Source organism: Periplaneta americana, chromosome 16, assembly GCF_040183065.1.
Source record: "Periplaneta americana isolate PAMFEO1 chromosome 16, P.americana_PAMFEO1_priV1, whole genome shotgun sequence".
Lineage (NCBI taxonomy): Eukaryota > Metazoa > Arthropoda > Insecta > Blattodea > Blattidae > Periplaneta > Periplaneta americana.
In genome coordinates, this window is record NC_091132.1 from 134,240,165 (window position 1) to 134,253,079 (window position 12,915).

The following is a 12,915-nucleotide window of genomic DNA, read 5'->3' on the forward strand; positions in this document are numbered from 1 at the left end:
ACTTAACAATTTAACATTTTGTTTATAGAAGTAATTCACGTTGGATAACATGGGAACTTGACTAACAATTTAACATTTTGTTTATGCAAGTAATTCACATTGGTTAGCATGGGAACTTGACTTAACAATTTAACATTTTGTTTATGGAAGTAATTCACGTTGGATAGCATGGAAACTTGACTAACAATTTAACATTGTGTTTATGGAAGTAATTCACGTTGGATAGCAGGGAAACTTGACTAACAATTTAACATTTTGTTTATGGAAGTAATTCACGTTGGATAGCTTGGAAACTTGACTAACAATTTAACATTTTGTTTATGCAAATAATTCACGTTGGATTGCATGGAAACTTGACTAACAATTTAACATTTTCTTTGTGGAAGTAATTCACGTTGTATAGCATGGGTACTTCAATAACAATTTAACATTTTGTTTATGCAAGTAATTCACGTTGGATAGCATTTAAACTTGACTAACAATTTAACATTTTGTTAATGCAAGTAATTCACGTTGGATATCATGGAAACTTGACTAACAATTTAACATTTTGTTTATGCAAGTAATTCACGTTGGATAGCATGGAATCTTGACTAACAATTTAACATTTTGTTAATGCAGGTAATTCACGCTGGATATCATGGAAACTTGAGTAACAATTTAACATTATGTTTATGCACGTAATTCACCTTGGATACCATGGAAACCTGACTAAGAATTTAACATTGTGTTTATGGAAGTAATTCACGTTGGATAGCATGGAAACTTGACTAACAATTTAACATTTTGTTTATGCACGTAATTCACGTTGGATAGCATGGAAACTTGACTAACAATTTAACATTGTGTTTATGGAAGTAATTCACGTTGGATAGCATGGATACTTGATTAACAATTTAACATTTTGTTTATGCAAGTAATTCACGTTAGATAGCATGGAAACTTGACTAACAATGTAACATTTTGTTTATGCAAGTAATTCACGTTGGATATTATGTAAACTTGACTAACAATTTAACATTTTCTTTGTGGAAGTAATTCATGTTGTATAGCATGGGAACTTGACTAACAATTTAAAATTTTGTTAATGCAAGTAATTCACGTTGTATACCATGGGAACTTGAATAACAATTTAACATTTTGTGTATGCAAGTAATTCACGTTGGATAACGTGGAAACTTGACTAACAATTTAACATTTTGTTAATGCAAGTATTTCACGCTGGATAACATGGAAACTTGACTAACAATTTAACATTTTGTTTATGTAAGTAATTCACGTTGGATAGCATGGGAACTTGACTAACAATTTAACATTTTGTTTATGCAAATAATTCACGTTGGATAGCATGGAAATTTGACTTACAATTTAACATTTTGTTCATGCAAGTAATTCACGTTGGATAGCATGGAAACTTGACTTACAATTTAACGTTTTGTTTATGCACGTAATTCACGCTGGATAGCATGGAAACTTCACTAACAATTTAACATTTTGTTTATGCACGTAATTCACGTTGTATAGCATGAGAACTTGACTAACAATTCAACATTTTGTTTATGCAAATAATTCACGTTGGATAGCATGGGAACGTGACTAACAATTTAACATTTTGTTTTTGGAAGTAATTCACGTTGGATAGCATGGGATCTTGACTAACAATTTAACAATTTGTTTATGCAAGTAATTCACGTTGAATAACATGGAAACTTGACTGACAATTTAACATTTTGTTTATGCAAGTAATTCACGTTGGATAGCATGGAAACTTGACTAACAATTTAACATTTTGTTTATGCAAGTAATTCACGTTGGATAGCATGGAAACTTCACTATCAATTTAACATTGTGTTTGTGGAAGTAATTCACGTTGGATAGCATGGAAACTTGACTAACAATTTAACATTTTGTTTGTGCAAGTAATTCACGTTTGATAGCATCTAAACTTGACTAACAATTTAACATTTTGTTTGTGGAAGTAATTGACGTTCTATAGCACGCAAACTTGACTAACAATTCAACATTTTGTTAATGCAAGTAATTCACGTTGGATAGCATGGGAACTTGACTTAACAATTTAACATTTTGTTTATAGAAGTAATTCACGTTGGATAACATGGGAACTTGACTAACAATTTAACATTTTGTTTATGCAAGTAATTCACATTGGTTAGCATGGGAACTTGACTTAACAATTTAACATTTTGTTTATGGAAGTAATTCACGTTGGATAGCATGGAAACTTGACTAACAATTTAACATTGTGTTTATGGAAGTAATTCACGTTGGATAGCAGGGAAACTTGACTAACAATTTAACATTTTGTTTATGGAAGTAATTCACGTTGGATAGCTTGGAAACTTGACTAACAATTTAACATTTTGTTTATGCAAATAATTCACGTTGGATTGCATGGAAACTTGACTAACAATTTAACATTTTCTTTGTGGAAGTAATTCACGTTGTATAGCATGGGTACTTCAATAACAATTTAACATTTTGTTTATGCAAGTAATTCACGTTGGATAGCATTTAAACTTGACTAACAATTTAACATTTTGTTAATGCAAGTAATTCACGTTGGATATCATGGAAACTTGACTAACAATTTAACATTTTGTTTATGCAAGTAATTCACGTTGGATAGCATGGAATCTTGACTAACAATTTAACATTTTGTTAATGCAGGTAATTCACGCTGGATATCATGGAAACTTGAGTAACAATTTAACATTATGTTTATGCACGTAATTCACCTTGGATACCATGGAAACCTGACTAAGAATTTAACATTGTGTTTATGGAAGTAATTCACGTTGGATAGCATGGAAACTTGACTAACAATTTAACATTTTGTTTATGCACGTAATTCACGTTGGATAGCATGGAAACTTGACTAACAATTTAACATTGTGTTTATGGAAGTAATTCACGTTGGATAGCATGGAAACTTGACTAACAATTTAACATTTTGTTTATGCAAGTAATTCACGGTGGATATTAAGTAAACTTGACTAACAATTTAACATTTTCTTTGTGGAAGTAATTCATGTTGTATGGCATGGGAACTTGAATAACAATTTAACATTTTGTTAATGCAAGTAATTCACGTTGTATACTATGGGAACTTGAATAACAATTTAACATTTTGTTTATGCAAGTAATTCACGTTGGATAACATGGAAACTTGACTAACAATTTAACATTTTGTTAATGCAAGTAATTCACGCTGGATAACATGGAAACTTGACTAACAATTTAACATTTTGTTTATGCAAGTAATTCACGTTGTATACCATGGGAACTTGACTAACAATTTAACATTTTGTTTATGGAAGTAATTCACGTTGGATAGCATGGGAACTTGACTAACAATTTAACATTTTGTTTATGCAAATAATTCACGTTGGATAGCATGGAAACTTGACTTACAATTTAACATTTTGTTTATGCAAGTAATTCACGTTGGATAGCATTGATACTTGACTTACAATTTAACATTTTGTTTATGAACGTAATTCACGCTGGATAGCATGGAAACTTCACTAACAATTTAACATTTTGTTTATGCACGTAATTCACGTTGTATAGCATGGGAACTTGAGTAACAATTTAACATTTTCTTTATGCAAATAATTCACGTTGGATAGCATGTGAACATGACTAACAATTTAACATTTTGTTTGTGCAAGTAATTCACGTTTGATAGCATCTAAACTTGACTAACAATTTAACATTTTGTTTGTGGAAGTAATTGACGTTCTATAGCACGCAAACTTGACTAACAATTCAACATTTTGTTAATGCAAGTAATTCACGTTGGATAGCATGGGAACTTGACTTAACAATTTAACATTTTGTTTATAGAAGTAATTCACGTTGGATAACATGGGAACTTGACTAACAATTTAACATTTTGTTTATGCAAGTAATTCACATTGGTTAGCATGGAAACTTGACTAACAATTTAACATTTTGTTTATGCAAGTAATTCACGTTGGATAGCATGGAAACTTGACTAACAATTTAACATTGTGTTTGTGGAAGTAATTCACGTTCGATAGCATGGAAACTTGACTAACAATTTAACATTTTGTTTGTGCAAGTAATTCACGTTGTATAGCATGCAAACTTGACTAACAATTCAACATTTTGTTAATGCAAGTAATTCACGTTGGATAGCATGGGAACTTGACTTAACAATTTAACATTTTGTTTATGCAAGTAATTCACGTTGGATAGCATGGAAACTTGACTAACAATTTAACATTTTGTTTATAGAAGTAATTCACGTTGGATAGCATGGGAACTTGACTAACAATTTAACATTTTGTTTATGCAAGTAATTCACATTGGATAGCATGGGAACTTGACTTAACAATTTAACATTTTGTTTATGGAAGTAATTTACGTTGGATAGCATGGAAACTTGACTAATAATTTAACATTTTGTTATAGAAGTAATTCACGTTTGATAGCATGGAAACGTGACTAACAATTTACCATTTTGTTTATGCAAGTAATTCACGTTGGATAGCATGGAAACTTGACTAACAATTTAACATTTTGTTTATGCAATAATTCACGTTGGATAGCATGGAAACTTGACTAACAATTTAACATTGTGTTTATGGAAGTAATTCACGTTGGATAGCAGGGAAACTTGACTAACAATTTAACATTTTGTTTATGGAAGTAATTCACGTTGGATAGCGTGGAAACTTGACTAACAATTTAAAATTTGTTTATGCAAATAATTCACGTTGGATAGCATGGAAACTTGACTAACAATTTAACATTTTCTTTGTGGAAGTAATTCACGTTGTATAGCATGGGAACTTGACTAACAATTTAACATTTTGTTTATGCAAGTAATTCACGTTGGATAGCATTTAAACTTGACTAACAATTTAACATTTTGTTAATGCAAGTAATTCACGTTGGATATCATGGAAACTTGATTAACAATTTAACATTTTGTTTATGCAAGTAATTCACGTTGAATAGCATGGAATCTTGACTAACAATTTAACATTTTGTTAATGCAGGTAATTCACGCTGGATATCATGGAAACTTGAGTAACAATTTAACATTATGTTTATGCACGTAATTCACCTTGGATACCATGGAAACGTGACTAAGAATTTAACATTGTGTTTATGGAAGTAATTCACGTTGGATAGCATGGAAACTTGACTAACAATTTAACATTTTGTTTATGCACGTAATTCACGTTGGATAGCATGGAAACTTGACTAACAATTTAACATTTTCTTTGTGGAAGTAATTCACGTTGTATAGCATGGGAACTTGACTAACAATTTAACATTTTGTTTATGCAAGTAATTCACGTTGGATAGCATTTAAACTTGACTAACAATTTAACATTTTGTTAATGCAAGTAATTCACGTTGGATATCATGGAAACTTGATTAACAATTTAACATTTTGTTTATGCAAGTAATTCACGTTGAATAGCATGGAATCTTGACTAACAATTTAACATTTTGTTAATGCAGGTAATTCACGCTGAATATCATGGAAACTTGAGTAACAATTTAACATTATGTTTATGCACGTAATTCACCTTGGATACCATGGAAACGTGACTAAGAATTTAACATTGTGTTTATGGAAGTAATTCACGTTGGATAGCATGGAAACTTGACTAACAATTTAACATTTTGTTTATGCACGTAATTCACGTTGGATAGCATGGAAACTTGACTAACAATTTAACATTGTGTTTATGGAAGTAATTCACGTTGGATAGCATGGAAACTTGACTAACAATTTAACATTTGTTTATGGAAGTAATTCACTTTGGATAGCATGGAAACTTGACTAACAATTTAACATTTTGTTTATGCAAGTAATTCACGTTGGATATTATGTAAACTTGACTAACAATTTAACATTTTCTTTGTGGAAGTAATTCACGTTGTATAGCATGGGAACTTGACTAACAATTTAACATTTTGTTTATGCAAGTAATTCACGTTGGATAGCATTTAAACTTGACTAACAATTTAACATTTTGTTAATACAAGTAATTCACGTTAGATATCATGGAAACTTGACTAACGATGTAACATTTTGTTTATGCAAGTAATTCACGTTGTATAGCATGCAAACTTGACTAACAATTCAACATTTTGTTTATGCAAGTAATTCACGTTGGTTAGCATGGAAACTTCACTAACAATTTAACATTTTCGATTGCTGTTAAAATTCATATTCCTGGAATAATAAGTTAATTAAGTAGTGAAATATCGCTGCAATCGAAAAGTATTGGGAATAAATTTGAATAAGGAACAAAAAAAGAAAGTTTCCTTCCAAGGCAAGATTCGAATCAGGAAAGGCTTAGTTACCAGTCTATCGTGCTTTGGAATGAACAAGGCTCTGAAATCAGCTACAAGGGTCGATCTGGTTTTTTTGCCACTACTGTACATGGTTGTTTATTGTAACGCTAACGCCTTCAATGTCGCCGGGGGACATGAAAACTTGTGAGATATGTATCTTACTTCATTTTCCACCGTCACTAGATTGTACTATTAACAGTAAAATATAACGCAGCACATCAATGTCGTTGTTTACATTCACAGTATGTCTGTCTAATGTTCAAGGAACTCTATAGTCAAGTTGTGCGTTTATTTGTTGCTAAAGTGTCTCGGATCCTAAGCCAAATAATAATAATAATAATAATAATAATAATAATAATAATAATAATAGTAATAATAATAATAATATAATAATAATAATAATATAATATAATAATAAGAATAACAGTAATTGAGACCATAACAAATTGATGATAACGTACATTTAAATTTATTTTATTTCGTGTTTTTTATTTCATTGCATAGATTTTGATATTTATTTAATTTCTCCTTTAATTTTCCTAATGTTTTCACGATCTTCCTTGTTTGATTCTGCCTTTTAGTTTGTATTATAAGAATCATTTTCTGAATTTATGCTATCATAAAACATGTTTTTGCATCCCTGAGTACATTATGCTATCTTTTTACGTGCTTTAATTTTAATTTCTCACGTGATATCGTCTAAAACATCGTTTATTATTTTTTAAATCTTATTTTCGGTAATTTTTTGCTAAATTCTGCTTACTTACTTACTAACAGATGGCTTTTAAGGAACCCGAATGTTCATTGTCGCCCTCACATAAGCCCGCCATCGGTCCCTAGCCTGTGCAAGATTAATCCAGTCTCTATCATCATAACCCACCTCCCTCAAATCCATTTTAATATTATCCTCCCATCTACGTCTCGGCCTTCCCAAAGGCCTTTTTCCCTCAGGCCCCCCCACCTAACACACTATATGCATTTCTGGATTCGCCCATACGTGCTACATGCCCTGCCCATGTCAAACATCTGGATTTAATGTTCCTAATAATGTCAGGTGAAGAATACACTGCGTGCAGTTCTACGTTGTGTAACTTTCTCCATTCTCCTGTAACTCCATCACTCTTAGCCCCATATATTTTCCTAAGCACCTTATTCTCAAAGACCCTTAATCTCTGTTCCTCTCTCAAAGTGAGAGTCCAAGTTTCACAACCATATAGAAGACCCGTAATATAACTGTTTCATAAATGCTAACTTTGAGATTTTTTGACAGCAGACTAGATGACAAAAGCTTCTCAATCGAATAATAACAGGCATTTCCCATATTTATTCTGCGTTTAATTTCGTCCCGAGTGTCATTTATATTTGTTACTGCTGCTCCCAGATATTTGAATTTTTCCTCCTCTTCAAAGGATAAATTTCAAATGTTTATATTTCTAATCACCAATTAGGAACAGGATTCTTTGTACATAAAAGAATAAAATCAGCAGTAAAGAAGGTCGAATTTGTCAGTGACAGGTTATCGTATTTAGTACTTAAGGGTAGATTGTACGATATCGTAGCTATAAATCCTCACGCCCCTACAGAAGAGAAAGACGACCATATAAAGGATAGCTTCTATGAGGAATTGGAACACACTTTTGAACATTTACCTAGATATCACATGAAAGTTTTATTGGGGGATTTCGTTAAAGTAGGACAGGAGGATATTTTTAAACCAACAATTGGAAAAGAGAGCCTACAGATAAGTAGTAATGACAGTGGAGTTAGGTTAGTCAACTTTGCCACATCAAAAAATTTAATTGCCAAGAGTACAACATTTCCCCATAAGGATATGCATAAATATACTTGGACTTCTCCAGACGGAATGACACACAACCAGATAGATCACATCTTGATAGATAAACGAAGGCATACTAGTATAATAGACATTCGAACTTTCAGGGGGGCAGACTGTAATTCTGACCATTATTTGGTAATTGGAGAATTAAGAGAAAGACTATCAGTAGCCAAGCGAGTAGAGCAACAAGCTAATATTAGTAGATTCAATATTCTGAAATTAAAGGACGACGAAACTAAGCAACGTTATCAGGTTGAAATTTCCAATAGGTTTGCTGCTTTAGCAACTTCCGACGAAGCTGAGGAAGAGTTAGATGTTAATAGCATGTGGGACAATATCCGAGATAATATCAAAATTGCAGCTGAGCAGAGCATAGGTTATCGTGAAACTAACAAAAAAACCATGGTTTGATGAAGATTGTTCCATTGTAGTAGATAGAAGGAAACAGGCAAAATTGAAATTCTTACAGGATCCAATTGAGGAGAATAGAGATGATTATTTCAGTGAAAGAATGGAAGCAAGTCGTACACTTAGGAATAAAAAGATAGATTATTTGAAGGAAAAACTGAATGAGGTAGAAACAAATAGTAAGAATAAAAACATTCGAGATTTATATAAGGGTATAAAGGAATTTAAAAACGGATATCAGGCAAGGGTAAACGTGATTAAGGATGAGAATGGTGACTTGCTTGCAGACTCTCATTCAATCCTGAACAGATGGAAAAACTATTTTGGGCAACCACTAAATATACATAGTCCAAATAGAAATGATCGGGACGAAATTCAAATACAAACTGCTGAGCCATTTATACCGGAACCCACACTTTCTGAAGTCGAAATTGCAATAGAAAATCTGAAAAAGTACAAGTCTCCAGATATTGATCAAATTCTAGCAGAATTAATACAAGAGAATGGAAGCGCATTATCTAGCGAAATTTATAAACTTGTACTTGCAATTTGGGGAAAGGAAATTGTACCAGAGCAATGGAAGGAGTCCATAATCGTACCTATTTTTAAGAAGAGGGACAAGACTAACTGTAGTAACTTTCGAGGAATATCACTTTTGTTGACGTCATATAAAATTTTGTTGAATCATCCTTTTGAGAAGATTAACTCCATATGTAGATGAAATTATTGGGGATCATCAGTGTGGTTTTAGGCGTAATAGATCAACTATTGATCAGATTTTTTGTATTCGACAGATATTGGAGAAAAATGGGAGTATAAGGGTACAGTACATCAGTTATTTATAGATTTCAAAAAGGCGTATGACTCGGTTAAGAGAGAAGTTTTATATAATATTCTTGTTGAATTTGGTATTCCCAAGAAACTAGTTTGATTGATTAAAATGTGTCTTAGTGAAACTTACAGCAGAGTCCGTATAGGCCAGTTTCTGTCTGATGCTTTTCCAATTCACTGCGGGCTAAAGCAGGGAGATGCATTGTCACCTCTACTTTTTAACTTTGCTCTAGAATATGCCATTAGGAAAGTTCAGGATAACACAGAGGGTTTGGAATTGAACGGGTTACATCAACTTCTTGTCTATGCGGATGACGTGAATATGTTAGCAGAAAATCCACAAACGATTAGGGAAAACACGGAAATCTTACTTGTAGCAAGTAAAGCGATAGGGTTGGAAGTAAATCCCGAAAAGACTAAGTATATGATTATGTCTCGTGACCAGAATATTGTACGAAATGGAACTATAAAAATTGGAGATTTTTCCTTCGAAGAGGTGGAATATTTCAAATATCTTGGAGCAACAGTAACAAATATAAATGACACTCGGGAGGAAATTAAACGCAGAATAAATATGGGAAATGCGTGATATTATTCGGTTGAGAAGCTTTTGTCATCTAGTCTGCTGTCAAAAAATCTGAAAGTTAAGAATTTATAAAACAGTTATATTACCGGTTGTTCTTTATGGTTGTGAAACTTGGACTCTCACTTTGAGAGAGAAACAGAGATTAAGGGTGTTTGAGAATAAGGTTCTTAGGAAAATATTTGGGGCTAAGAGGGATGAAGTTACAGGAGAATGGAGAAAGTTACAGAACGCAGAGCTGCACGCATTGTATTCTTCACCTGACATAATTAGGAACATTAAATCCAGACGTTTGAGATGGGCTGGGCATGTAGCACGTATGGGCGAATCCAGAAATGCATATAGAGTGTTAGTTGGGAGGCCGGCGGGAAAAAACCTTTGGGGAGGCCGAGACGTAGATGGGAAGATAATATTAAAATGGATTTGAGGGAGGTGGGATATGATGGTAGAGACTGGATTAATCTTGCTCAGGATAGGGATCAATGGCGGGCTTATGTGAGGGCGGCAATGAACCTCCGCGTTCCTTAAAAGCCAGTAAGTAAGTAAGTATTTTGTACAATATTCTCGTCACGAGACATAATCATATACTTTGTCTTTTCGGGATTTACTTCCAAACCTATCTCTCTACTTGCTTCAAGTAAAATTCCCGTGTTTTCCCTAATCGTTTGTGGATTTTCTCCTAACATATTCACGTCCAGTCCCATTCCGAGGCTTATTTGAAGGTTTCGTAACAAGCTGTTTTTTACGGTGATGGGTTATTAGCCCTTCGCCCAACCCCCAAGCTGGAGGACCACCCCTCATCTGCTGTCCGCGACTGCTTATTCAATATATTCACAGCTATCCTCCATATCTGGAGACCGTCTCCTCGATCCGAAACATGAGTACGCTCCATGCCGTGGGGATAGGGACCCACAAATGATGATAATAATAATAATAATAATAATAATAATAATAATAATAATAATAATAATAATAATAATAATAAATAATACTAATAATAAAGTAATATAATAATTAGAATAACAGTAATTGAGACCATAACAAATTGATGATAACATACATTTAAATTTATTTTATTTCGTGTTTTTTATTTCATTGCATAGATTTTGTTACTTATTTAATTTCTTCTTTAATTTTTCTAATGTTTTCACGATCTTCCTTATTTGATTCTGCCTTTTAGTTTTTATTATAAGAATTATTTTCTGAATTTACGCTATCATAAAACATGTTTTTGGATCCCTGAATGCTTTATGCTGTCTTTTTACTTGCTTCAATTTTAATTTCTTACGTGATATCGTCTAAAACAGCTTTACGCAAACTATGGTCCGCGGACCACCTGTGGTCCTGGAAGTGTACCCTAGTGGTCCTTTAAATAATACAAAAGAAAACTAAAAGTCAAACGAATTGCGTATTACATTATAGCTGAAAATCTCAGAGATTGGAAATTACACATGGCAATCGCTTTCACTTTTTCTCCCAGTACTGGCATTTTATGAATCCAGAAATGCACTATTGACTTCCCACTATACTCTCAGCAACAAAAGAGGGATTTAAAAGACTATGAACGTGGTGTTTCTCGCCAGCTTTTCCCTGCACTTCTGGTGCTGCACCTGTAACCTAGCCAGGGACCACCCGAATTCATTACGGAAGACCAAAGTACCGAACCTTTTCATGTATTTATGACTTTAAATCTTTCTTATGTGGTACACGCTAATAGTTGCCTATGTCTCTGTTAAATAGTGCCCATTATACATACTGAAAAACTTCGATCCGGATCTTTGAAAAGAAAGGAACGTGATGATACGTTTCATTTAGGCACTGCTAATAGTTCAGAAGCTGTGTGTGAAGATATTAATATCAATGATTCTAGTGCCATTAAAGAAATATCTAGTCATTCAAATATAGGCCTAGAACAACTGTGCAAGAATCGACAGGCTCATTCATCTCATTAATGTGAGTACCAACATTTATTTTTTTTAATTTTTTTTTTTTTAGTTAATAAGTTAAATGTTATCCAAACTCTAATAGCCTTGAATTATTAAAAAAAAACGAAAATGAATTTTCTTCTATTAACATTAACTTAATTAGCTAATACTAATATAAAATTAATTGAATTAAATTAATTTTAATTAATTAATTTTAATTTAACATATAAGTATACTGATATTAAAATATGCTACAAAAATTATAAATTTACTTTCGGAGGGAGCAAGAGTAATGTGGTCCACGGAACTGTTCTGACTTAAAAAAGTGGTTCCCACTTAAAAAAAGTTTGAGAAACGCTGGTCTAAAACATCGTTTGTTATTTTTTTTTTTTTCAAAAAATCTTATTTTCGGTAATTTTTTGCTAAATTCTTACTAAAAAATAAATGGGTAATTGAAAACGTTTGAGCACAAAGAATATAACTAGAACTGAAGAGAAAGAAAAGAGAGACGAAGGAGGCGAGAGAACTCCTCAATGAAACGGAACTGTGTTCTCCGAATATGATGTTGAGCTCTCTGTGATTTGAAAACATGAAAGCAATAGTATGGCTTGGTGCCTTCCGTCTTCGAGCCACTGACTACCCAGACAACTTTCCTCAGCTACATCGTTCACTGTGTTTGTAACAAAAGAACACAACATCAGTTCATTTGCAACCGAGAACCGGAGAGCTGGAGATATGTTATGAGTTCCAGACGACGGCACTTGATCTAATATTACAACATGACTATACGTGTTATGTATTGGTGTTCTCGCAATCGTGAATAATACGCGTAACAGTTTATCGCTTTGGAATCCCCATCACAGGTAGACGGACACAAAAGGCCAGCAAAAGATGAGAACTATAAGTGAAAAGCTGAAAAATATATTTCATATCTACTGAAATCAAGTGAACCGGACGTGATGTTACAC

The 12,915-nt window shown here is 32.8% G+C and overlaps 1 protein-coding gene across 1 annotated transcript in view; it reads left to right on the plus strand.

The window, feature by feature from the left end:
- The window catches only part of LOC138691230 (zinc-regulated GTPase metalloprotein activator 1-like), a 344,216-nt gene that overhangs the window by 173,779 nt on the left and 157,522 nt on the right, over positions 1–12,915 (plus strand). The gene's annotated exons all lie outside the window — the stretch shown is intronic.